Source organism: Leptonychotes weddellii, chromosome 6, assembly GCF_054177405.1.
Source record: "Leptonychotes weddellii isolate Sample4059 chromosome 6, ASM5417740v2, whole genome shotgun sequence".
Taxonomy (NCBI): domain Eukaryota; kingdom Metazoa; phylum Chordata; class Mammalia; order Carnivora; family Phocidae; genus Leptonychotes; species Leptonychotes weddellii.
The window spans coordinates 25635030-25659475 of record NC_138374.1 but is presented as its reverse complement, the minus strand read 5'-3'; the positions used below and the strand labels follow the sequence as shown (position 1 = coordinate 25659475).

The 24446-nt window shown below is 41.1% G+C and overlaps 1 protein-coding gene and 1 long non-coding RNA gene across 2 annotated transcripts in view; one reads left to right on the top strand and one right to left on the bottom strand.

Moving 5' to 3' along the window:
* The window catches only part of PKD2L1 (polycystin 2 like 1, transient receptor potential cation channel), a 71764-nt gene extending 57450 nt beyond the window's left edge, over nt 1–14314 (bottom strand). Inside the window, exons 1-2 of the mRNA XM_081823642.1 lie at nt 14176–14314; nt 596–696 (exon numbers count right to left, since the gene is read on the bottom strand). The gene's annotated coding sequence lies outside the window, so the exon portion shown is untranslated. The remainder of the gene's footprint in view (nt 1–595; nt 697–14175) is intronic.
* A 3121-nt stretch (nt 14315–17435) lies between these two features.
* Nucleotides 17436–24446, top strand: part of LOC145722157 (uncharacterized) — a 17313-nt gene continuing 10302 nt past the window's right edge. Inside the window, exon 1 of the long non-coding RNA XR_014146216.1 lies at nt 17436–17590. This is a non-coding gene — a long non-coding RNA (uncharacterized LOC145722157). The remainder of the gene's footprint in view (nt 17591–24446) is intronic.

Genomic DNA, 24446 nt, shown 5'->3' with positions numbered 1-24446 from the left:
CTAGCCAGACAAAATTTGAGAATACATAGACTCATTGCCATGGAAACAATACACAGGTACCTTTTCCTTGATTGGGTGGGATTTTTTTTCCCCTTTTATGTGGGATAGTAGTTATTTGTGACCTAAGAATAATTTTGGAATAATTTCTATTAATATCAACTCTGAAGCTTAGTTGTACTGATCTGAAATTGTGTTTGTTCATAATAAAAGTGAAGTGAATCTGACTGCACTGTGTCTGGGTGATTTTTGGCTGCAATTTAAAGTTTCCTGGAACTTATCTCTATGGTCTACCGTACTGTCTATGTCCTATTCCTGTACCTTTAAGAGTAAAAAAGAAGTAGATGCCAAGCTGGTTGACTCATACCCCAGTAACCCGCCCTGCCCTGCCTAAGGGTAACTTTAGGTTAAACGCAGCCTTGGCAGCAGGAAACCAGGAGTCTGCTGCCATGAAGTCAAACACATTTACACCAGTTGGCGCTTTGGCCCTGGGGAAATGCCAGGTGTCTGGTGTGTCACATGGTCACGTGGACCCAAGACAGAGAATCAGAGAGGAAGAGAACAGCAGGAGGGGCACTCTGGGCAAGCACATCTTTACCTTGCAATCCAGGCTGGGCAGTCCAGGTCATTCGTCCAAAGAAATGTGAAGAAATGTGGTCCCTCCTGGGAATTAAGTGGCTTCCTGAAATTGCTGACTAACTGCAGCAGGAAGAAAGGAAAAACAATCCAAGGGAAGGTTTGTAAACTCCCAGAACAAAGAGGGCTCCTTGATCTTAAGGTGGAAAAGCCTTTAGCCTTTACCACTTATCTGAGAATCCTCATGTAGAAAAGAGAATGTGGACTTTTTACAGTTTGAAGGAGCTCCGTCTTCCAGTAGGAGCCACCCTGACAGTGCCTAGGCTTCTAAGAGTTCCCCAGAACCAGCATCCCTAGCTTGCTAATGTAGGTTGCCCTCACCTTGGACGAGAAGTAACATTCTCTCAGAGTAATTCTGAGCATGCAAAATCAAGTCTATATTCATTGAGGCCTTGTCAGACCTTAATAACTTGAGTAGAGAGTGGCATTCTCTTCACCAGGATCTGCCTCTCACCCCTTTCCCTCTATTTTGTTTAAAATGTTCAGGCTGGACTATTGTTTCCATTGCTCTATAACTGCACCCTTCCTTCTAAGTATCAGCTTTGTTTCCCATTAACTGGCATCCAATTGAAACAATTTATTCTCACTAAGCTCTGCTACTTTCATTTCCTTTCCTCCTCTCTGCTACCTGGCTGTCCTGATTAAACCTGCTTCTCTGCTTCCTCCAGGCAGTCTGTATTTTGTGTATTTGCTATTTCACCCTGTGGCAGTTTCCTGATTCCTATCTGCAAAAATTCCAAAGAGGAAAGAAAGGGGAGAGTTCTTAGAGCTTGATCAGTATGTTCAATTGAATTCAAGATTGAGAGAGAAAAGGAATATGTAATGAACTTCCCAATAAGGGTGAGTTGTACAATAAGAGCTCCCAGGGGGCAAGGTAATGAACTCTTCTTGATGTGTTTTGCATGGGGAGGTAGAAAGAGGGTTAAGGCTCTGTTTAGTAACTAAGGTTTAACCATGGGACAAAAGATAAAATAATTTAAGATACTGATGGAGAAGAGCATAGAAATAAGATTCCTGATGCAAAACCGCCACCAGTTTTCTCCCTCTTCCCTAAGGGAAGAACCAAGATAGGCCCTAAAAGTATCCACCAGGGCAGAAAAAGAAAAGGCATCCAGATTGGAAAGGAAGAAGTAAATCCATCTCTGTATGCAAAAGACATGATTTTGTATATAAAAAAAAATACTAAAGAATACATATGGAAAAAACTATTAAAGCTAACAAATTCAGCAAGGTTGCAGAATACAAGATCAATACACAAAAATCAACTATTTCTATAAACTAGCAATGAATAATACACAAATGAAATTAAGAAAAGAATTCCACTTATAATAGCATCAAAAAGAATAAGATAAGTAGAAATAAATCTAGCAAAAGAAGCCCATAGAATGGTACATTGTTAACTACAAAATGTCATTGAAATAAAGAAGGGGCAAGTGTCTGCCTTTGGCTCAGGTCATGATCCCAGGGTCCTGGGATCAAGTCCTGCATCCAGCTCCCTGCTCAGCAGGAAGCCTGCTTCTCCCTCTACCTGCTCTGCCTGCCGCTCTCCCTGCTTGTGCTCTCTCTCTCTGGCAAATAAATAAAATATTAAAAAAAAAAAAGAAAAAGAAAACAAAGGTATAAATCTCAGTAACCTTGGTTTAGGCAATAGTCTTTTAGAATCAACCAAAAGCCTAAGCAACAAAAAATAAATAAATAAATTGGACTTCATCAAAATTTTTAAAATTTGTGCTTCAAAAGATACTATCAAGAAAATAAAAAGATGGGGCGCCTGAGTGGCTAAATCAGTTAGGCGTTTGCCTTTGACCCAGGTCATGATCCCAGGGTAGTGCGATCTGGCCCCACAGCGGCTCAGTGGAGAGCCTGCTTCTCCCTATCCCCCTGCAGCTCCCCCTGCTTGTGCTCTCTCTCTCTCTCTCTGTGTCAAATAAAAAAATATCTTCAAAAAAAGAAAAAGAAAGTAAAAAGACAACCCACAGAATGAGAAGAAATATTTGCAAATCTCCATCTGATAAGAGACTAGTACCTAGAATATAAAAGGAATTCTTACAGGAACACCTGGCTGGCTCAGTCAGTAGAACATGTGACTCTGGATTTCCGGGTTGTGAGTTCAAGCCTCACGTTGGGTGTAGAACTTACTTAAAGAAAAGGAACAACTTAACGATAAAAAGACAACCCAATTTTAAAATAAGCAAAGGGTTTGAACAGACATTTCTCCAGGGAAGATACACAAATGACCAATAAGCACATGAAAAGATGCTCAGTATTAGCTCTCAAGGAAATGCCAATCAGAACCACAACAAGAAACCATTCACACTCACTAGGATGGCTCCAATGAAAAGACAGTTAATAACAAGAGTTGATGAGGAGGTAGAGAAACTGGAACCCTCATTTATTGCTGGGGGGAATCTACAATTATGAGGCTCCTCTGGAAAACAGTTTGGCAGTTTCTCAAAAGGTTAAATAAAACATAGTTACAGTATGACCCAGCAATTTTATGCTTAGGTATATACCCAAGAGAATTGGAAACATGCCCACACAAAAACATGGCAGCATTATATACTATACAATAGCTAAAAAGTAGGAACAACTCATAAATGAATGAGCACAGTGTGGTATAGCCATGCTATGGGATAGTATTCAGCCACCAAAAAAAGAAAGAAAGAAAAAAGAAAAAGAATTACTGATGCCTCTACAACATGGGTAAACTTTGAAAACACTATTCTAAGGGCAAGAAGCCAGACACAAAAGACCATGTACTATATGGTTGCGTTTATGTGAACTGCAGCACAGGCAAATCGAGAGACAAAACCAGACTGGGGGTTGCCAGGGGTTAGGAGTAGAACTGAGGCATGGGTTTTGGTGTGGCAGGGGAATGATGAAATGATCTAAAGTTAGATTGTGACCGTGGTTGCACAACTCTGTGAATATGCTAAAAACCACTGAATCATACACTGAAAGGGCAATTTTTATGGTCTATGGATTGTATCTCAGTAAAAAACATGAGAAAAAATTCTCGGTTTTAATGTTTTTGCCACTAATTGTAAATAGGTGAGATTCAAACTCATGTATAATCAAAAGCAGCACTCAGTATTTTCTTAATTAAATAGTGATGTGGTCTCTGTTCTCAAACTGCAAGGAGACAGAGACGCTAGTCACATGAGAAAAGGCATATGCTATAAACTAAAGAGTCTCGGATGATGTTCTTGCTAAACCAAAGTCCTTGGAAAAATCCACATACCACATACGATATTCTATCGCGATGAGCGCTTGCTAATGCCTTACCTCCCTGTATCGGAAGTAGGTGTATCATTACCCCAAGTTTACGTGAGGTCATTGAATTCACTTGGGGAGAAGTTAAGCTGTGAGAGAGTGATTAATGGTGCTGTGATCCAACTCCAGAACTGTGGTCATTAATTACTCTCTGTTGGGTGTGGAGTAGATGACAAACCAAAGCCCAAGAGCGTAAGTCTCATATATTCCAGTGTACGCCTTGTGATATTCAGTTATACCCAGAGACAAGCCTGGTTGTAATTTATGCAGTCCAAACTGCAGATGCGTTTTCTGTTCCAGAAGAACCCAACTCATTCCATCTCATGACCCAGTTCAGCCACACCTGAGTGAAGCTCACCTCTCAAATGGTAGAAACATCTGTGACATTTCCTCTATACTTTTCCCAACCATACTCCACCCTCCTGTCAGGTTTTGAGATCCTTAAGGGCATCTTCTTCTTTTAGAATATCTCCTGCACCTAAACAATCAGTGGTTGATAAAATTACTGAAAGATCACATGTCTTGTGTTAAATTCTGCCTCCTGCCACGAACTGTTGATATGTCACAGGGATTAGGAGCCGAATTCTGTGACCTATAGTTAACTTTGTGCACTGCAGGCGGGCAAAGTGCTGATTCTTGTATACCAACTTTGGGGCAAATACCACAGGCCTTAATTGCAGGCTCCAGGGAGCTGAGATTCTATACTGGGGTTGCTGGAGGCAGAGGCCACCCCCCCCCCCCCCACTTTTCAGGACCAGGCCTGGCCCTCCCCCACCCCCCCACCCCCGCCACGCCCAGGCCACAGATAGCTCACAAAGGCCAAGTGTCTGCTCTGCTGACTCACAGCGGCTCTCCATCCGGGCTAGGACAGTCTCAGGGTGGCCAGGGGCCCTCTCCCTCACCCGCCTGGTGAGTAGCCAGGACCATGTTAAGCTTCAAAAAACTGTGTAACCAACCAGAGGAAATGAGCGCCACGGAGAGGAACGTGAAAGTGAAAGGTGGGGGAGGGTGCCAAACTGCTCATGAACAGTCTCATTCCTTTCTTAGGGAATTCCGGACACCAGTAAGGATTCACCCTGTAGTCTTTTTGTTTGTTGGTTTTATATGTATATATTTTTAAATTGAAGTAAAATTCACATGCCTTTAAATTAACTGTTTTAGGGGCGCTTGGGTGACTCAGTCGTTAAGCGTCTGCCTTCGGCTCAGGTCATGATCCCAGGGTCCTGGGATAGAGCCTCGCATCGGGCTCCCTGCTCAGTGGGAAGCCTGCTTCTCCCTCTCCCACTCCCCCCTGCTTGTGTCCCCTCTCCTGCTCTCTCTCTGTCAAATAAATAAATAAAATATTTTTTAAAAAATTAACCATTTTAAAGGAAACAATTTGGTGGCATTTAGCCCATTCACCATGTTGTGCAACCACCACCTCTAACTAGTTCCAAAACGTTTTTCAACACTGCAGAAGACTTTGTACTTGTTAACCGGTCACTCTCCTTCCCCTCCCTTCCCCACACCCAACCCCTGGTAGCCACCAATCTGCTTTCTGTGGCCATTACTGTACCTATTCAGGATACTTCATATAAAGGGATTATCCTGTAAAATGGGACCTTCTGTGTCCCGCTTCCTTCTCTTAGCATAATGCTTCCGGGGTTCATGCACACTGTAGCCTGTATGGGGACCTCATTCCTCGCTACTGCCAAATAATATTCCATTGTACATAAACAGCACAATTGGTTTCTCTGTTCGTCTGTTGATGAACATTTGAGTTGTTTCCACCTTTTGGCTATTAAGTACTGGGGTACCTGCTTTCCATTCATTTGTGTATATACTTAGGAGTGGAGTTGCTGGGCCATAGGGCAATTCTGTGTTTCACTTTTTGTGGAACCACCAAACTGTTTTCCACAGGGGCTGCCGCGTTTGACATTTCCACGAGCCGTGGGTGAAGGTCGCCTTTTATTCTTAACACGCACGTACCCAACTGTTCCTTTCCTCTTCCCTACTTTCCACAAAGCCAGTCCCCACAGACTTCCCTTTCCCCTAGATTGGGTGGGAGAAAAGTTGCACCTCTAGTGAAAAGGCTATCATCAGGGAACATTGAACAACAAGGAACCTCCCTTGCCTGAAGCTATGCCCCTACTCTTGTCTTTTCCACAAAGAGGACACTGTGACCAGGAACAGGCAAGGACAAGCTCCCATCTCCCTGCGACACGCCCACTACAGCCATTTCGGTTACCCCATAAAACCACGCTTCTGCGCCCTCCAACACCCCCATCCTCGCACAGACCATTCCATTAAACCCTCTTAAACAGTCAAAGCTGAGCGCAGAAAGGAAGCATCGCTGTGTGGAAGCTGCCAGTCCCGGCTCCGACCGCGGGCGGGTCTTAACTCTCAGCTCCTGCTTAAGATCTCCGAAGACACGGCCCCTCGCCTCGTCCTGCCCAGCCTCCTCTGCTAAAGAGCCTGCCTGTCTGGGCCTGGCCCGTAGCAGACATGAATGGAGAGGGAGAGCCTCCCTCTGCGCCCCCTCCCACCGGGGTTACTGCCGGTCACAGAGCTATTTACATTTACAACAGCCCAACAGCGCCTGATCAAGCCGGGGCCAATCAGCAGCCCCCAAGCTTGTCTGACTCCGTCTGCTCCAATCAGGAGCTGCTATCCTTACAGCCTCTCTCTCTTTGAATCGCAGGCCGGCTGTCGCCTCTTTTAGGGAGGGGAGCCTGACTCAGAGCTCTGCGCGTATAGACCTCAGTTTGCCGCTCTCAGGAATGGGGGGGAAATACCGAAATGCCGTTCGGTTGGGAAGACATCGTGCACTATAGAACTCGAGGAGAGTTTACACAGGAACGGAGAACGCTGTTCCTTACCCGCGCAGATCCAGCGCTTCTCTGCGGCATAGAGACGTAAAGAGAGATTTTAACCCTCCTCACTGCCGGCCCCTACCTACCTCAGGGCTAGCCTTCTGAGCTCTTAAATCCAGGGCTTGCCTTTGAGGTGGTGTGAGCCCTCGCTAACCAGGACAGGCCGGTAGGCAGGGCTAGTTTTGATCTCGTCTGCAATAGTGCCAACACCTGCCGTGTACGAGGCAGGCGGCAAAGACTCAGCAAAACAGACCAAAGACTGGGTAGTCACAGGGTAAAGCAGAAGCGCGAACGCAACGCGCTCGGGAACAGTTCATGGCTGATGTAACCCGAGCATAAAGGAGGAGTGGGAGAGTGGGCAGGAAGGGTGTAAAGGAGGACTAGAAATCCAGCCCGGAAAGTTTAGGCTTGCTTCTGTAAGCGATGGGGAGCCATCAGGTATTTTCAAGCAGGAGAGGAAAATAATCTCCGTGTTTCCGAAAGTTAACTGGTGGTAACCTAAAGAGCAGATCAAAGGAGGACCAGATTTGGGGCTGAAAGATTAGTTAGCAGGTCATGGAACCTAAAAACCGGGATAGTCATAGGAGAAATGGATAGAAAGGGCACAGGCTGGGAGGCATTTTGGAGTCAAATCAACAGCACTTAATTGATTGGAAATGTGAGATGAGAGAGGACCCAAAGATGACTTTCAGCTTCCTCTCAGTGACTGCAAGGGTTAACACCTCCAACTCACTGAAACGTGGCGGGGGGCGGGGGCAGAGGGGGAGCCAAGGGGAGAGGAGAGAAAAAGAAGCAGATTTTGGAAAAGGAATAGGAGTTCAATTTTTGACATGTGAAGTTTGAGTTACCAGAAGAATATCCACCTGGAAGTAATACCCAGCAGACAGTAGGGAATAAGAATCTTGGTCTTCAGAAAAGAAATAGAGATGAGATCCAGAGAGTGTATAGTGAAACTAGAAAGGAAATTGATAACCTAGGAAGCGATTACAGGTAAGAAGATTCAACGACAGAATCTTGGGAAGTACCAACACTTAACAGGTAGAAAGAGGACAAAGTTAGCAAAACAAAGAAATATCAGATATGAAGAAAACCAAACTAGGCTCATATAATACAAATAAAAAAACATAATTCTAGGAAGAGGGAGTAGGACATTGTAAAAAAAAATAGATATCTGACAAAAGGACATTGGTTAAATAAATTATGAAATATTTGTTTAATGGACTATGATACAGACATTAAAATTATGTTGTAAAACTATGAATTACCATCAGAAGATTTAACATTCAAGTTAAAAAATAGTATATACAAAATTATCCCATTAAAAAAATACATATGTGGTGGGGCGCCTGGGTGGCTCAGTCCTTGAGCTTCTGCCTTCAGCTCAGGTCATGATCCCAGCTCCCTGGGATCAAGCCCCGCATTGGGCTCCTTGCTCAGTGGGGGGCCTGCTTCTCCCTCTCCCACTCCCCCTGCTTGTGTTCCTTCTCTTGCTGTGTCTGTCAAATAAGTAAATAAAATCTTAAAAAAAAAAAATACATATGGGGGGCGCCTGGGTGGCTCAGTCGTTAAGCGTCTGCCTTCGGCTCAGGTCATGATCCCAGGACCCTGGGATCGAGCCCCGCATTGGGCTCCCCGCTTCGCGGGAAGACTGCTTCTCCCTCTCCCACTCTCCCTGCTTGTGTTCCCTCTTTCGCTGTATCTGTCTCTGTCAAATGAATAAAAATCTTTTTAAAAAATAAAATAAAAAATAAAAAAAATACATATGTGACTTCAAAGGAGCATAAGGACACTTTTAGGGTGAGGGTCTGGATCCTGACCCCCGAGTGGGGGGGGGTTACATAGCTGTATACAATTACCAAAATCCTCAAAGTGTAATGCCTTAAAAAGGGGCTGGGGTGGGGCCTGTTGATGGGGTTGTTCTGGGAATTAAATGGCACAGTGCCTGAAATACAAGAAGGGCTCATCAGGAGAAAAGAGAAGGGTAACCCAGGACCACTGCATGGAGGAGGAGACATTGGACACAAGGCCTGGAAGGATGAGACTACATTTGGCCCTCTGACACAAAACCCCCAATAAACAAACACACACCCTGGAGTAGGTCCAGACAAAAAAGAAAGTGGAAAAAACTGAGTGCTTTTAGGAGTACTTTTAGACTGAAGAAAAGGAAGAATGGGCCTGGTATAGATGAGGGGCCTTGGTGCTGACTTAATATATGCCACAGAAGAGTAGAGAGACCTATTACTTATTGTTCTGGAGAGTGGGATAAAGGAGGGAAACTAGGTAGGAATGAGAGTGGGGCTTGTGGGGGTCAGGGAGTAGAGCCAGTTTTAAGTTAAGGTAACTTGAACTGTTATGAGATCTAGGGAGAAGGAAGCCACTCCTTACCAGATTGGTTTGACCTGTCGGAGATACCCAGAGGAGGTTCTTGCATGGATGACCTCTTCAGTTCCCCCTAGTTTTTGACTTTCTGATTTTAAGTACATGAAACCCTTTCCAAAGGCGATAAGATTTAAGTTCTGTTATTTTCAGTCTGTGGAATGGATGTCAACCTTGTCTCTTTGGACTGTCTAGCTATATCCCATCTCTTCATGCTTTTAAGCACATCTATTTAAGCGACCTTTATGACCCAGACTGGTGGAGCTTAAAATGATCATATGTGGCTGATAACCACTAATTGCATTTTTAACTAGACCTCTGATAGCAATTAAAGTTGACTTTCGAACCATGTGGGGGTTAGGAGTACCGACCCCCATGCAGTAGAAGATCTGCTATAACTTTTGACTCCCCCAAAACTTAACTAATTATAGACTACTGTTGATCAGAAGCCTTCATGATAACAAACTGTTGATTCACATATATTTTGCATGTTATATGTATTCTATACTGTATTCTTATAATAAAGTAAGTTAGGAAAAAAGAAAATGTTACTTAAAAAACCGTAAGAGAAAATATAGTTATAGTACTGTACTGTATTTATATATATATATATATAAAAAGCCTGCATATAAGTGCACCCGGGCAGTTCTAAGCTATTTTTCAAGGGTCAACTGTGTTTGGTTACAGCTGTATTTGACCAACTATGTTTGTTATATGAATTCACATTAGACTTCATATGGGTGTCACTCATTTTGGCATTCTGTGGTACAGTGAGGAAACCATCAGATGAGGAGTCTGTAGACCCTAGTTTCATGCAGTGGTTTCACCACTTAACTAGATGCATAAGTGGAAGAGGCATTTGACACAGAGGTTCTCAACATGTGATCCGCAGACCCCTGAAGGTCCCCCAAGACACTTTCAGTGGATCTGTGAGACCAAAATTATTCTCATAATAATATTAAGCCTTTATTTGCCTTTTTTCACCATCATGTTGACATCTGTACCCAAGTAATGGTGGGTAAACTCTTTGCACCTTGACGGGAATCAAGGTAGGAGCTCTATACCATACTAGTGGTCATTGGATTCTCCACTGCCATGCACTTGGAGAGAGGTCAGTTTCATTTAAAAGTGTTTTTGATAAAGGAGTAAAAGCTATTAATGATATTAAATCTTGACCATTGAGAACATGTCTTTTAAAAATTCTGTGTCAGGGGGCGCCTGGGTGGCTCAGTCATTGAGCATCTGCCTTTGGCTCAGGTCATGGTCCCAGGGTCCTGGGATCGAGTTCCGCATCGGGCTCCCTGCTCTGCGGGAAGCCTGCTTCTCCCTCTCCCACTCCCCCTGCTTGTGTTCCCTCTCTCTCACTGTGTCTCTCTCTGTCAAATAAATAAATAAAATCTTTAAAAAAAAAAATTCTGTGTCAGGGGCGTCTGGGTGGCTTAGTTGGTTAAGCATCCAACTCTCGGTTTCAGCGAAGGTCGTGATCTTAGGGTCATGGGATTGGTTCCTGCGTGGGGCTTGGCTCAGCATGGAGTCTGCTTGGGGCTCTTTCCTTCTCCCCCTGCCTCTCCCCACCTCTCAAGTAAATAAATAAAAATCTTTAAAAATTCTGTGTCACAAAACAAAGTACACCCAAATTAGCACTCCTGCCGCATATCAAAGAACAGTGGTTGTCTTGAGGAAAAGCATTACTGTAAAGTCATTTTAGTTGTGAGCTGAAGTAACCACTACTTTCATTATAGCATCATTTTTACTTGAAAGGATGACTGACAAACTATGGATATTCAGACTTGAGTATTTAGCAGACATTTTCCTGAACATTAGTAAATTAAGATTATTATTTCCAGAACTCACAATATTTGTCCCAATGGTAAAATTTGAGCTTTCAAGAAGAAAATTAGGATTTCGGAAACCTTACATGTGGCATGGAGTTTGACAGCTTCCCAATAACGAAAGACTCATTTGATGAAATTAGTGATATTAACAAATGTGACTTTTTGATATTGTAGAATGAAATATGTCAACATTTTGGAAGATTTGCTTAACTCAGTCAACGGATATTTTTCAAACGACCAAAGCATAATGTTACTAAATCATGCATGGATAAAAGGTACATTCAAAATGCATGAGAGACCAGTAGGTTCTCATGTAACAGAAAATGGTTTCAGATTCTAGGTTACAACTAAGCTTTAAGAAACTTACTTGTTGAGTTTTAGTGTAGTATCAAAGAAGAATATCCACAATTATCTTTTAAAAAGCTACCAAAATACTCCTCCCTTTTTAAATTACATATCAGTGAGGTAAGATTTTCTTCATATACTTCAACCAAACAACATATGGCAACTGATTTGAGAATCTAGCTATCCTCTATTAAGTCAGACATTACAGAGATTAGTAAAAATGTAAAACAATAACACTATTCTCACTGAATTATTTTTTGTTTTGGAGAATATATTATTTTTCATAAAATTTCTTTGTTTCTGTTAACATATAATAGGTTTATTATTGTTATTTCAAAAACAAATATTTTAAACATTTATGTTTTAATTTCTAATGGGGGAATGTTTAATAGATATAACCTTCATAAACAAAAACTCTTCTTTTATATTAGCTTTATTGAGATATAATCCATATGCCATAAAATTCACCCATTTAAAGTGTGTTGTTCAATGGTTTTTAATATGTTCAGAGTTGTGTAATCATCATCATAATCAATTTTAGAACATTTTCATTACCCTAAAGGAATCCCCTATCCACTAGCAGTCACTCTTCATATCTCCTAATGATTTCCTCACCCTAGTCCTGGGCAACTGCTCACTATTCTTCTTTCTGTTTCTATAGATTTCCCTATTCTAGACATTTCATATAAACAGAATCATACAAGATGCAGTGCTTTGTGACTGGCTTCTTCCACTTAGCATGTTCTCAAGGTTCATCCATGTTGTAGGATGTGTCAGTGATTCATTCTTTTGATGAATTTCTGATGAATAATATCCCATTTTAAGGATATACCACATTTTGTTTATGGATATTTGGGTTGCTTCTATTTTTTTGGTTATTGTGAATAATACTGCTATGAACATTCATGTGTAAGTTTTTGTGTGTACATACGTTTTCAATTCTTTAGGATATCTATCTAGGAGAATTGCTGGGTCATATGGTAACTCTGTGTTTAACCCTTAGTAACTGCCATGTAGTTTTCCAAAGTAGCCAGCACCGTTTTACATTCCCATCAGCAGCGTGTGAGGGGTCCAATTTCTCTGCATCTTTACCAACACTTGTTATTATCTGTCTTCTTGATTATCGCCATCCTAATGAGTATGAAGTTGTATCTCATCATGGATTTGATTGGCATTTTCCTAATGACTAATGATATTGAGCATCTTTTCATGTGCTTATTGGCCATTTACATATCTTCTTTGGAGAAATATCTGTATGAATCCTTTGCCCATTTTAAAATTGGATTTTTAAAAAAATTGTTGAATTATAAAAGTTCTTTATATATTCTGGATACTAGTCTCCTATCAGATATATAATATGCAAATATTTCTTGCATCTTGTGCATTGTATTTTTACTTTCTAGATAGTATCTTTTGAAGCACAGATTTTAAAAATCTGATGATGTCCATTTCACTTTTTTCTTTTATTACTTATACTTTTGATATCATATCTAAGAAATCATTGCCTGATCCAAGGTCCCAAGTATTTACACTTAACTTCTCTTCTAAGAGTTTTATAGTTTTAGCTCTTACATTTAGGTCTTTGATCCATTTTTATTTAATCTTTGTATATGGTGTGAGGTATCTCGGTAATTTTAAGACCATAAACAGGTCCTGAGAGCAAAATGTTTGAGATTCAGTGATTTACTTCTCTGAACCTCAGTTTCTCATCTTTAAAATGGTGACTGTATTTGACTTACCACCTCCTAATGCAACTATAAGTCAAAGGAAATGATAGAAATGGTTGTACATAATAAACGTAAGCACTCTTCAAATATAAGCCATCATTACTGCCATCATTTCTTACATATATATTTCTGTCAACCTGCTGAAAGATCCTTGAGCCCTTCCTCTTGTTCTCCACCTGTCACAGCACTTTCCTCATACTAGACACATAGCAGATCCTTGGTAAATATTTATTGGTAAACTGACTGATAATATAGCATAAGCAATCTTGCCTGTGTTCTCAGGGAGGTAGAAAGAGAAGAATTTACTTTTTTGGCAGTCGCTCCTCAGCCACTTCCTGCTGTCAACGGGTTAAGCTTGCAGTTAACTCGCAGTCTTTTTCACTTGACCTGTTCAGCCAAATCTTCCATGTGTTATGTTTGTGAAATTTTTTTGAACAGAAGTTTTTTGTTTTGTTTTGTTTTTTAAGATTTTATTTATTTATTTATTTATTTATTTATTTATTTGAGAGAGACAGAGAGAGAGCATAAGCATAAGCCGGGAGGGGAGGCAGAGGGAGAAGCAGGCTCCCCACTGAGGAGGGAGCCCAATGTGGGGCTCCATCCCAGGACCCTGGGATCATGACCTGAGCCGAAGGCAGACGCTTAACCGACTGAGCCACCCAGGCATCCCTGAACAGAAGTTTTTTGAATAGAAGTACGGGACTTTAAAATTATTTCTAGTAAGTTTCATTTATTTGCTAATCTTAAGTTTGGAATCCTAATTCTTTCTTCTGAGATATTAAATATCTGTTCTAGCTTTGTTTAATTGAAAGTAGGATAAGCACACTTTCCCTATCGCAAATAAGAGGGCTGTCTAGGTCAGAGCCAAGGACAGCATGAAATGTTTTGTTTTGTTTTCCACTAGTCTAAAATGAGACATTCTTCTCTCCTGAGTACTGTGTAATGAATGGATGAGCTCACCTGATCTACCAAGTTCATTCTGTATCCTCCAACCAGTTCCCTTATTTATGTCATAGACTAGCCTTAGAATCAGAGCCAATAGAGTAGTCAGTGAAAGAGAAAAGGAAAATATTTGAGAATTTGGTAGATTAAGGGTAACATTCTGTACAAAAAAATAACTATTGCTAATAGTACCTGTCTTTTATCCATGGTGAAGGCAACACAGTGAGGTGAAAGTGTAACAGTCTGTTACCCAAGTGTTGAAGACTTGGCAGGTGTGGGTGCTTGCCAAAAGCAGATGGACCCTGAGGCCATTCCTGCCTCTACAGGAGGAGAACCTAGAGAAAGAAGGAGAAGGTGCATTTAGAATCAAGGGTTTTGAAATTAAGACACTCAGTGAAATGTAAGGAGGATGAAATACATGAGGAGAGACGATCTAGTTTTGATGTTTGTAACTTTAATTGCCTACACTAATAATAGATTAAAAATGATCCAGGGCTCCCAACAAGATCCTGACAGAACAGATCCCAGACTCAACTAGTGTCTCCCTTTCCTCTCTTGGTGCCCTGGTTTGGGTGTGGAGGTGGTGGCCATACTGGGGGGCGATTGGTGAGATAGGAGATAAGACAATGTCAGGATCATAGATCTGGCGGTGGTAGGGGGGGAATGTCCCAGTGGGCTCTGTTCACTTGAAAAGTCTCTTACAGTCTCTTTGCATTTTGCTTTTATTTTATATATAAGTTACACATACACATAGTTTATTTTTTATTTTTACTTTTTAAAAAGATTTTATTTATTTATTTGACAAAGAGAGACAGCGAGAGAGGGAACACAAGCAGGGGGAGTGGGAGAGGGAGAGCAGGCTTCCCGTGGAGCAGGGAGCCCAATGCGGCGCTCGATCCCAGGACCCTGGGATCATGACCTGAGCCGAAGGCAGACGCTTAATGACTGAGCCACCCAGGTGCCCCCACGTACACATAGTTTAAACCATTTTATAAGCCTTATTTTGAAAATAGCAATACCTCATCCACCACTCCTTACCATGCTTCTATGGCTACTTATGGATTTAAAATTTTTTTATGCATTATTTATTGTCTCCCACTATGGAAGATGAGACTTTCACCTTCTTCACCATCACCACCTCTCCCACCGCCACATCCCATTTGTGCACATGGGTATATGCACGTTTCACTTTTCCTGTCCTCCCAGTACAGTTGTGTTTTATGTTTTGGTTATATCAATATTCAGTGTTGATATTACCATGACTATGTAAATATTGTTCACTCAATAGCCACATAATATATCCCTGATTTCTCTCCTGTGCAACTTTTTGTTTTCTCTGAGCCTAATGATTGTCTTTTTCCTTTTAGTTTTCTAGGCACTTACCATTAATTCAACCCAAATTCCCTACCAGTGGTCTGTATCTGTTCTTAATACATTTGGTTACATTGGGCATTCTATCAATCTCATCTTCTTAAAGAGATCTCTCCTGGAACCTTCTCCAGGTTCTCACCTGCTCCAGCCTGGACTGGCTGCTCTCCAAGCCTGCTGACTAGGTCTTATTTGGCCAGTTCTCTTCAGCATCATTCTAGAGAGTCCCTTTTCTTCTCTCCTACTTTGGATTTCCTGCTCCTGGATCCTTTGTGTTTTTTCCTTTCTTGGTTTCTTCTTATTTTGGAAAAGCCCCTTCTCTATTAGTCTCATGAAAAAGCGTGTTCTTAAGATATTCTCTGTCTTCCATTTTCCAAAATATCATAATGATGTCCCTCGGTATGGATCCATTTTCATTTGGTATCAAGGCCTTGGTGGACTCTTTCAATCTAGAAATGCTTGTCCTTCCATTCTGAGAATTGTTTTGATTATTTCCTCCCGTTTTCTCTCTCTCTCATCTCCAGAATTGATCCTCCATTTTTTTTTGAATCTTTCTCTCTTATTTTCCACATCTTTTTCTTTTGCTTGGTTTTCTAGGCGGTTTCCTCAATTTCATCTTACAAACCTTGTATTGAGTTTTTAAGATCTGCTATCATACTTTAATTGGCAAAACTCTTTTGGAATTTTCCTTTTTATTGCATATTGTCTTGTTCCATGGATGCAATATTTTCTTTTTTTCCTTTGAGATTATTAATGATAGTTTGAGGGAATATTTTTCTTCGCACTACATAGTCTCTTGTCCTCCGAATATTTTGTTCCTGTTTTTTGTTTTGGCAAATATGTTTCCGCAGATAACTGATGATCCTTGGCTGTTTATTCATGTATCTAGTGAGGCACCAAAAAGCCAATCAGAGGCTCTGAGCATGTGATAGGGCACATCTAGTGCAAGCAGATCTTTGTGTTCCTGACTAGACTGTTTGTTTGCATCATTCCCAATACTATATCATAAGTTTTTCTGTAGGCTGTCAGAGTCTGCAAAGAAGCTTCTTCCAATCTCCTGCTTGAATAGTTCAGCCTGGATGCCAGCATTTTAGAAGCTGAAAGAAGAGAAGAGCTGAGGAGTGTACGCTTCAGTATATATTCTACTTAACCCCCACCTTTTTGTATAATACTGTGTAGTTTTTGTCTCCTGCTTGGATCCGGACCAATACAATAACTCTGCCCTTAGAAGAATTGGTGTTCTCCAGTCAAGAGATGCTTGATTACAACCCTACCAATGAATAAACCTCCAGTGTTTTGCCTGGAGTCGGGGGAGGAATCTCCTCACAACAGAACAATTACCCTGTCCTAAACCATACCTTCACACCATTCCCCACCCCCATCCCCACTTCCAAAAGTAGCTGGTACACCAAATCTTGAACACTTTTGGGTTCTTCAGTGTAAATCATTTGCCTCTTGGGTTTCCCCACTGCCTGCTTAAGCTTCAGCTTTCTAGGTTCTACTAAGACAGTTAATCCCTCACCCATCTGTTTTTCAGCTTCCTAAGACCTTTTTCCCTGTCCTTTTTGATCTTCTGGGATTATGCCTTAAAAAAAAAAAATCCCCTTACCGTTGTTTTACTAGGGTTTGGAGAGGGAGGAAAGGCATGTGTTCACAACTTCTTCCTTGTCTTGAAACTCTCCTGTAGGTTCTCAGAACCTATTTATCCCACAGATATGTATTGAGTGCCTCATATATATTAGGTACGGTTTAAACACTTGGGATACGTCAATGAACAAAACAGAATATCTTTGCACCGTGGAGTTTACATTCTAGTGTGTGTGTGGAGGGAGAGATAATAAAAATTAAACCTAAATATACACATTACATAATCGGTATTATACAGGTAAGGTAAAAAGTGGAGCAAGAAGTGGAGAATTAAAAGTAATGGGCAGGGGGATAGGCTGCAGAATTTAGAGTGATCAAGGTAGGTGGCACTGAGAAAGTATATTTGAGCAAAGACTTGAGGGAATTACATTCATAAATATGTATATTCCTAATAGGATGTGTTTCTACATATTTTCCACAAGTTTTATCCTCTCTTTATTCTTAGGCTGAAGATAGACCGATGTCTTCTCTTTATTTTGCACCCTCACTGCACCTGGCATATGATGTTACAAAGGACCCGACATCGCCGTTGGCTGCCTATGTGCCTGGAGAGAGATTTGAATTTAGGGGCTGACTTGCCATATTCTTTTAGGTAAGACACCATCTGAATCTCTGTGGCTTCATTTTTATGTGGAATAATAATAAACCACTGGACCTCATTCTCTTCCTGGAAGCCAGTATCTATGAGCTTCTAAGATTAGTAAAGGAAAAGCACAATGAAAATTGAGGTATTATAATGACATTTTTAACGATGAATGAGTGGCAGAGCCCACACTTGTTTGACAGGGAGAAAATATTCAGCTTCTCTTGGACATTAGATTAGATTTAAGTTGGGGAATATTGAGGTAAGCTGGTTTGACTTTACCATTCCCATTCACCCACCCTCAAGCCCCAACCCACATTCTTAAAGGCTGGCTTCATGATCAGATGGCCAAGTAATGTTCTTCCGTTCAGGGTCACAATATAAGGAACTAACTTTAAGTGAGCATTTACATGCCTGGCACTATGCTGGTGCTGCTGAGACTCATAACAGCCTGATGAGACATAAGTTACTAGCCCTGTTTCCTTTCTTTTCTTCTTCTTCTTTTTTTTTAAAGTAGGCTCCATACCCAACATGGAGTCCGATGTGGGGCTTGAACTCATGACCCTGAGATCCAGAGCTGAGCTGAGATCATGAGTCGGACACTTAACCGACTAAGCCACCTAGGAGCCCCAAGTCCTATTTTCAAATAAGGAACATGAACCTCAGGAGGTTAAATAACTTGTCTAAAGTCACACTGCTAATACGTGGTACAACCAGAATTCAACCCATGTCAGTCTGATTCCCAAGCTTGAGCCCTTTCTGCACACCACACTGCCTCTTAGGACAGACTCCCAGAATTGCATTTCAGAACGTTTTATGATTCATCAAATACAGATATTAAATTGAAGAGTTTTTGAAATGTGAGCAAACTAAGCTTACAAAAATAAAGTAAAATCCTATTTTATTTAGTAGGTGTTTTAGTCTGGGTTCTCCAGAGAAACAATCAATGGAATATCCATCTTTATCTTCTCTCTCTCTCTCTCTGTCAATATATAGATAGATTTACTATAAGGAATTGGCTCACATGGTTATGGAGGCTGAATAACCAAGATCTACAAAAGTCAAGACCTGCAGTCAGAAAGCTAGAGACCTAGGAGAGCCGATGGTTGAGTTCCAGTCTGAGTCAGAGTCCAAAGAAGGGAGAAGACCCATGCCCCAGCTTGAAGACAGAAAGAGAGAAAGAATTCTTTCTTACTCAGCCTTTTATTCTATTCAGGCTTTCAGCAGATTGGATGGAGGCCCACCCACACTGGAGAGAGCATTCTTCTTTACTCAGTCTACTGAGTCAAATGTTAATCTCACTCAAAAAGTCCTCACAGAGACACCCAGAATAATCTTGAACCATATACCTGGGTGCCCTGTGGCCCAACCAAGTTGACACAAAATTAGCTATCACAGTAGGTAATAAATTTAGAAAATTCATTTCTCTAAGAGAAGCTATGGGAAAAGAAATATAAATGGTCTTTTAATACATGGTGTAAATACTTTATTTGTTGCATTGATGTATCTGTTGAATATTGTGTGTTCTTTATACAAGTTTTTAAATGGTTTGGAAAAATTCATTGGCAAAAGCATAAATATCAGGGCACCTGGGTGGCTCAGTCGTTAAGCGTCTGCCTTTGGCTCAGGTCATGATCCCAGGGTCCTGGGATCGAGCCCCGCATCGGGCTCCCTGCTCGGCGGGAAGCCTGCTTCTCCCTCTCCCACTCCCCCTGCTTGTGTTCCCTCTCTCACTGTGTCTCTCTCTGTCAAATAAATAAATAAAACCTTAAAAAAAAAAGAGCATAAATATCTACTAAGAGCACATGGGATGAGGTTAGTGGGGCTGAGAATAATCCTGATCTCTTTTCCCGTCATTTTGAAAAGACATGGCTCCTGCTCTAAAGGACTTTATTGTTTCCTGGAGAGACTGACTTGTAAACAACAATTAGAATATAATTGTCACAATGAAAGTCGGTACAAATTACAGTATGCAGTAGGGCAGAATGAGCACACAAATCTACCTTTGTTTGGAGCAGGGGAGGGAAGAGGGACAGAGAAAACTTCACAGAGGAGATAGTTTGGCCACATTTTTACCAAGGCCTACCTCTGCCTAGAAAATCTCATCTTGTACATGGCCAGCTCAAAGGCCAGCTCCCTACAAAATGTCCCAAACATGACATTGTCTGGTAGTATAGATAATTGTATATGTATAGCTTACCTCCTCTGCTAAATGATAAACTCATTAGTGGAAGGTATCTCCCATACAGCCTAGAATATTGCTGACACACACTGTGTATTCAGTAAATGCTTACTGAGTGAAGGATTGAAACAAAGGAGTAGGGGCTACACCATTTGGCTCCCATTCTCCCAGATACTTGACCCTTTAAACATTTTAAGTAATTGCTAAATCAGACTGCTTTTTGCTATTGTCAAAGTAACAGGAAGACTTCAAAACAACCAAACAAACAAACAAATTCTTTTTAAGGTCATCTGCCCTATTCCATGGTACAAAAAACATGTTATGTAACATTATAAAATCTGGCCAACCAAGAGGGCTTTCTCTAGTTTTCTGTTTCTTGCTTCCTTAATAAACTCTACATTCTCCGTTCAAAAGATCTTGCCAACACTAATTCATTAACACTGTACCCATCAGCAGAATGAAAAATATTTGCATATCTCTTTGGTATAGCAAGGGAAAAGAGGTCAGAAGCAATTCAGGACTTGGAAGCTATTGGCTTTTATACTCTCTGTATTAAGAGTCTTCCTCTTTCTTTTCCAAACTGTTCTCCCACTCCATATGGAAATAGGGAATTTGATTGTGCCCCAGGATTTTGTGAGAAATATACACTGGCTATAATCTAACAGACCTGTATGAAATAGGTTTTGTTTTTTTTTTTTCCCCATAGCTTTTTATACATGTCTACTTAATGATACTATCTATATAGATGAAACCGGAAAGCTATGAAAACATAGGTGAAAATATTTGTGGATAGGTGAAAAATTATACTGGCTTATAAATCCTCTATGTACAACCTGCAGAGTAAAGTACAGAATTGTTGAATCACTATATTGTACACCTGAAACTAATATAACACTGTATGTTAATTAACCATAATGAAAATTAAAAACAACAATAACAAAAACAAAAACTAACCTGCAACCTGGGGTTTTAGGTTGGCAGAGAGACACCAAAGAGCAAACATCAAAGATGTCCCTTAGATTTTCTTTGCCACCTGAGCCATGCTTGTCACTTGGACATATCTGTGGAAACCAGGCTTGGAATCAAAATCTACTAACAGGTCTACCCTTACAAAGAATTGCAATGGGAAATCTTTCATTTAGGAAGATAAGAGGCAAGTACTTGCATATCATAGTGAGAATCTTTAGATTTCCTTCATGAGGGAAATGCCTTTTGCATCTTGTCTTGGGACCAAGATAGGAGATTCTAGGGGGGAAAAAGGATTCTGTTCATGAAGACGTTTTCAATAATAATCACAATACTTTTTATTTTCTTAAAACATTTTTTTTAAAGATTTTATTTATTTATTTGAGAGGGAGAGACTGAGAGAGAGAGCACATGAGAGGGGGGAGGGTCGGGAGGGTCAGAGGGAGAAGCAGACTCCCTGCCGAGCAGGGAGCCCGATGCGGGACTCGATCCCGGGACTCCAGGATCATGACCTGAGCCGAAGGCAGTCGCTTAACCAACTGAGCCACCCAGGCGCCCTATTTTCTTAAAACATTTTACAGAAAAGGCTATTCTTGAAATGATTTAGTTACCACAAGAATCAGGAGGAAACACACAGGAATCCACTGGTTTCACTCTGGTATTGGAGGACCAGTATACACCATCTATGAATGTTTCCAAACTTCAAGATGAGCATAACACTTCTGTCAGTTACTAGACTTGTATGAAGAAAGTGAACCTCTTCATAATTATTCAGTGAGGGACCTTATAAGGATGTAGTGTGGGATAAAGAGGATGATGAGTCTCTCCATCGGGGTATGGGTTCTAAGATTCAGTGGTGATAGAGCGGTGCCAGCCAAGGGTAGAGTGACTGCTTGGGGCAGGAATGAACTGCTTTCTGTCAGTTCTTCTTCCTTTCCATTTTGTGAGCATACTCTTCTCTGTCCGTGTTCAGTATATTCATCGCACTCTACCCTCTGTCTGGAAGAAATAGACACCGGCCCCTCATAGCCCTGTTCTTAGTATAACACTGAAGGGTTTACTTTCAATTATCTCTGGCTTTAGAAATCTATACTTCTTTCTCCCCAGCCTGGTAATTAAATGAGTGATTCAATAAAAGGAAAAGGAATTGGTCAGGCTTTTTTTTTTTTTTTGATGTCAGTAAAAGGTATACCTTCTTATCTTTTGTATTCACCCTGCAAAGCCAATACATTTTTAAAATCCTGTATTTGTAATCCTGTAAGGCTACAACTGACTTAAGCCCAGATTAAGATAAAGTGTCAAATTCAACCTCAGACAGAGCTATGCCAGAATTTTGACACTAACCTAGAAAAGTGGAATTCTTCTCTGGTTCAGCTAAGCATCCCTGCTCCCAAACTCTCAACAAAATTAAAATTCTAGAATCTTAGAATTGGACGGGACCTTTGTCCTTGTGATTACCCCTCCGTCTTGGAACCCATGAGTCTTGCCTCCAAAAATGTCCTTTTATGTGACGTGGGACTCTGGGGAACCAGAGTTTTTTGTCTGTTACCTCTTTGTAATCAGAGAAAACACAACTGGCCAAGATTGTTGTCAGTATGTGGGTGTGGCTGGAAAAAAATACCCTCTGTGACCAAGAGTTCTTTCTTCACTGTATTCTGCTTTCATACTGTTGCTCATGAATAAAACATATTCACATGACATTTTGTACTTTTCTTTCCTTATTCAGTTGATGCAGATAGCCACTTCCTCCTGGGCAGTAGGAGAGAGGTGTTGGCTCTGTGTAGCTAGAGATTAAGCAAAAGACGCATGAAAAGCTATAGAATTTGCTTAAGAGCACATGATGGGATCCACTTAGAAATGAGATGAAAAGTCAAAAGTCTTAGACTCTGGTTGATAAGTTGGTCTGCTTTCTTCCCTACAAAAAAAAGCTTATCTAGTTTCCAGGACAAAAAAAAAAAAAAATCCCTTCCTCTCTCTTTTAAATTAAAAAATATCATTCCTCAGCGATGCCTGTTACAATGGCAGGCACTGGGTGCCCGGCTCATACGGTATAATTCCTGCTTTCACAGAGCTCGTGGTCCAGTGGGATGCACGGACAGGAAACAATGACTAACCATTTTAAATGTGTCATAGTGTTAGGAGAGAAAAAAGAGCATCATGAGAGACAGTAAGAGAAGAAAGGACAGAAGAAAAGAAAGAAGGAAAGGAGAGAGAGAACCAGAGCAATTTCAAACATAAACTTTTTACAAAAATACAAACTTGGGCCAGTTTGAAAATAGGAGCCTGCACTAAGGTGGACACAATCGCTTTGTTTTTGTCGAATAAGGTAAATCATTTGGAAGGTCACATACAGCAAGAGCAGTGAGGGTCAATCTGAATAAAGTTGAGACAGAGACATGCTCCTCCGAAAATGTCAGAGGGAGCTGTGGCTCGTCTAACCGGGTATTGCCACCTCCAGTCACTGACCTCCCTGTTCTCTAGAGTGACTGCTTGACGTGTACTGGTTTTTCCCATGGCTGAATGATTCCTCTGCCAACTTGGCTTATGAAATGTTTATAAGCAGTTTAGAACGTTGTGATGAAAGGCACAAGACAGGTTCAGAGGGATTTTAAATCACACTTTCCTGTTTTCTTTTTCTCTTTCTTTCTTTCTTTCTTCCTTCCTTTTTCTTTCTTTCTTTCTTTCGTTCGTTCTTTCTTTTTTAATGAATAGGTAGAAACAAAGGTTACCAGGAGGATTTTCAACAGGTTTGCCTCTAACATTTGCAGAACTACCTGTGAGACAACAAACAAGGGTCCACATACTGTATTTCAATAGCTAAAATGTATAAATCAAGCTAGCAAACTTAAATAAAATAGGATAAAGAGATATTCTTTCCTTTTACCTTGACATATGCCTTCATGCTCTAGAAGGCTAGATTTGGGTGTTATGGTATGGGAAGAGCTGGTCCCCAGCCCCCAGCCTCTGGCCCCCTTCTCTCCCTACCCCTACCTATCCCTGTCCCACACTGGGAGGGCCCTTATGCTCCTTCAGGTGAACCCTGTCACTCACATGATTTGGTTCCAGTCACACAACCTTTAAACAGCCACCCATGAGGTCTGACAATGTGTGCACAGGTGTATAGTCCACCCTTAGAGGTGAGACACAGGCAAGAGGCCCATGCAGGCTCTGGAAGTGGGCTTGGGGCTATTTGGGCAAGAAATGCTAGGGTTCTAGGTCATACTGTGATATTCCTTTAAGTGGAAAAACCGAGAAAGAGATAGATATTTCTAGGTCATATGGCAAATGATTTGCTGAGCTAGGATCAAAAATTCATAGGGCCAAGTGTATCACCATCTCTTCTCTACGATTGCACCTGGTGAGCTCCTGCCTTTGTTTAGAAAGTGTAGGTAGAGCTAATGCCTACCCACTGTGTCTCAAGGGTTACCGCGAGGTCCCAAATATCTGCTGGAAAAGAGTATTCCCCATTGATCTGTCATATCTCCATTCTCCTTTTCTATGTACTCTGAAATTCACATGTTTTGTCACACAGTTTGGGAAGTTAAAAAAAAAAGATCGGGATATAGCCTTCAGGAAGTCTTTATTTAAATGGACATTTATTGCCTGAAAGACAGCAGGCTTTAACGAGAGAGTCCTTTACACATCCTCTATTTGTGGTTTTGTTTTGTTTTTTCTAAAGATTTTATTTATTTGACAGAGAGACACAGTGAGAGAGGG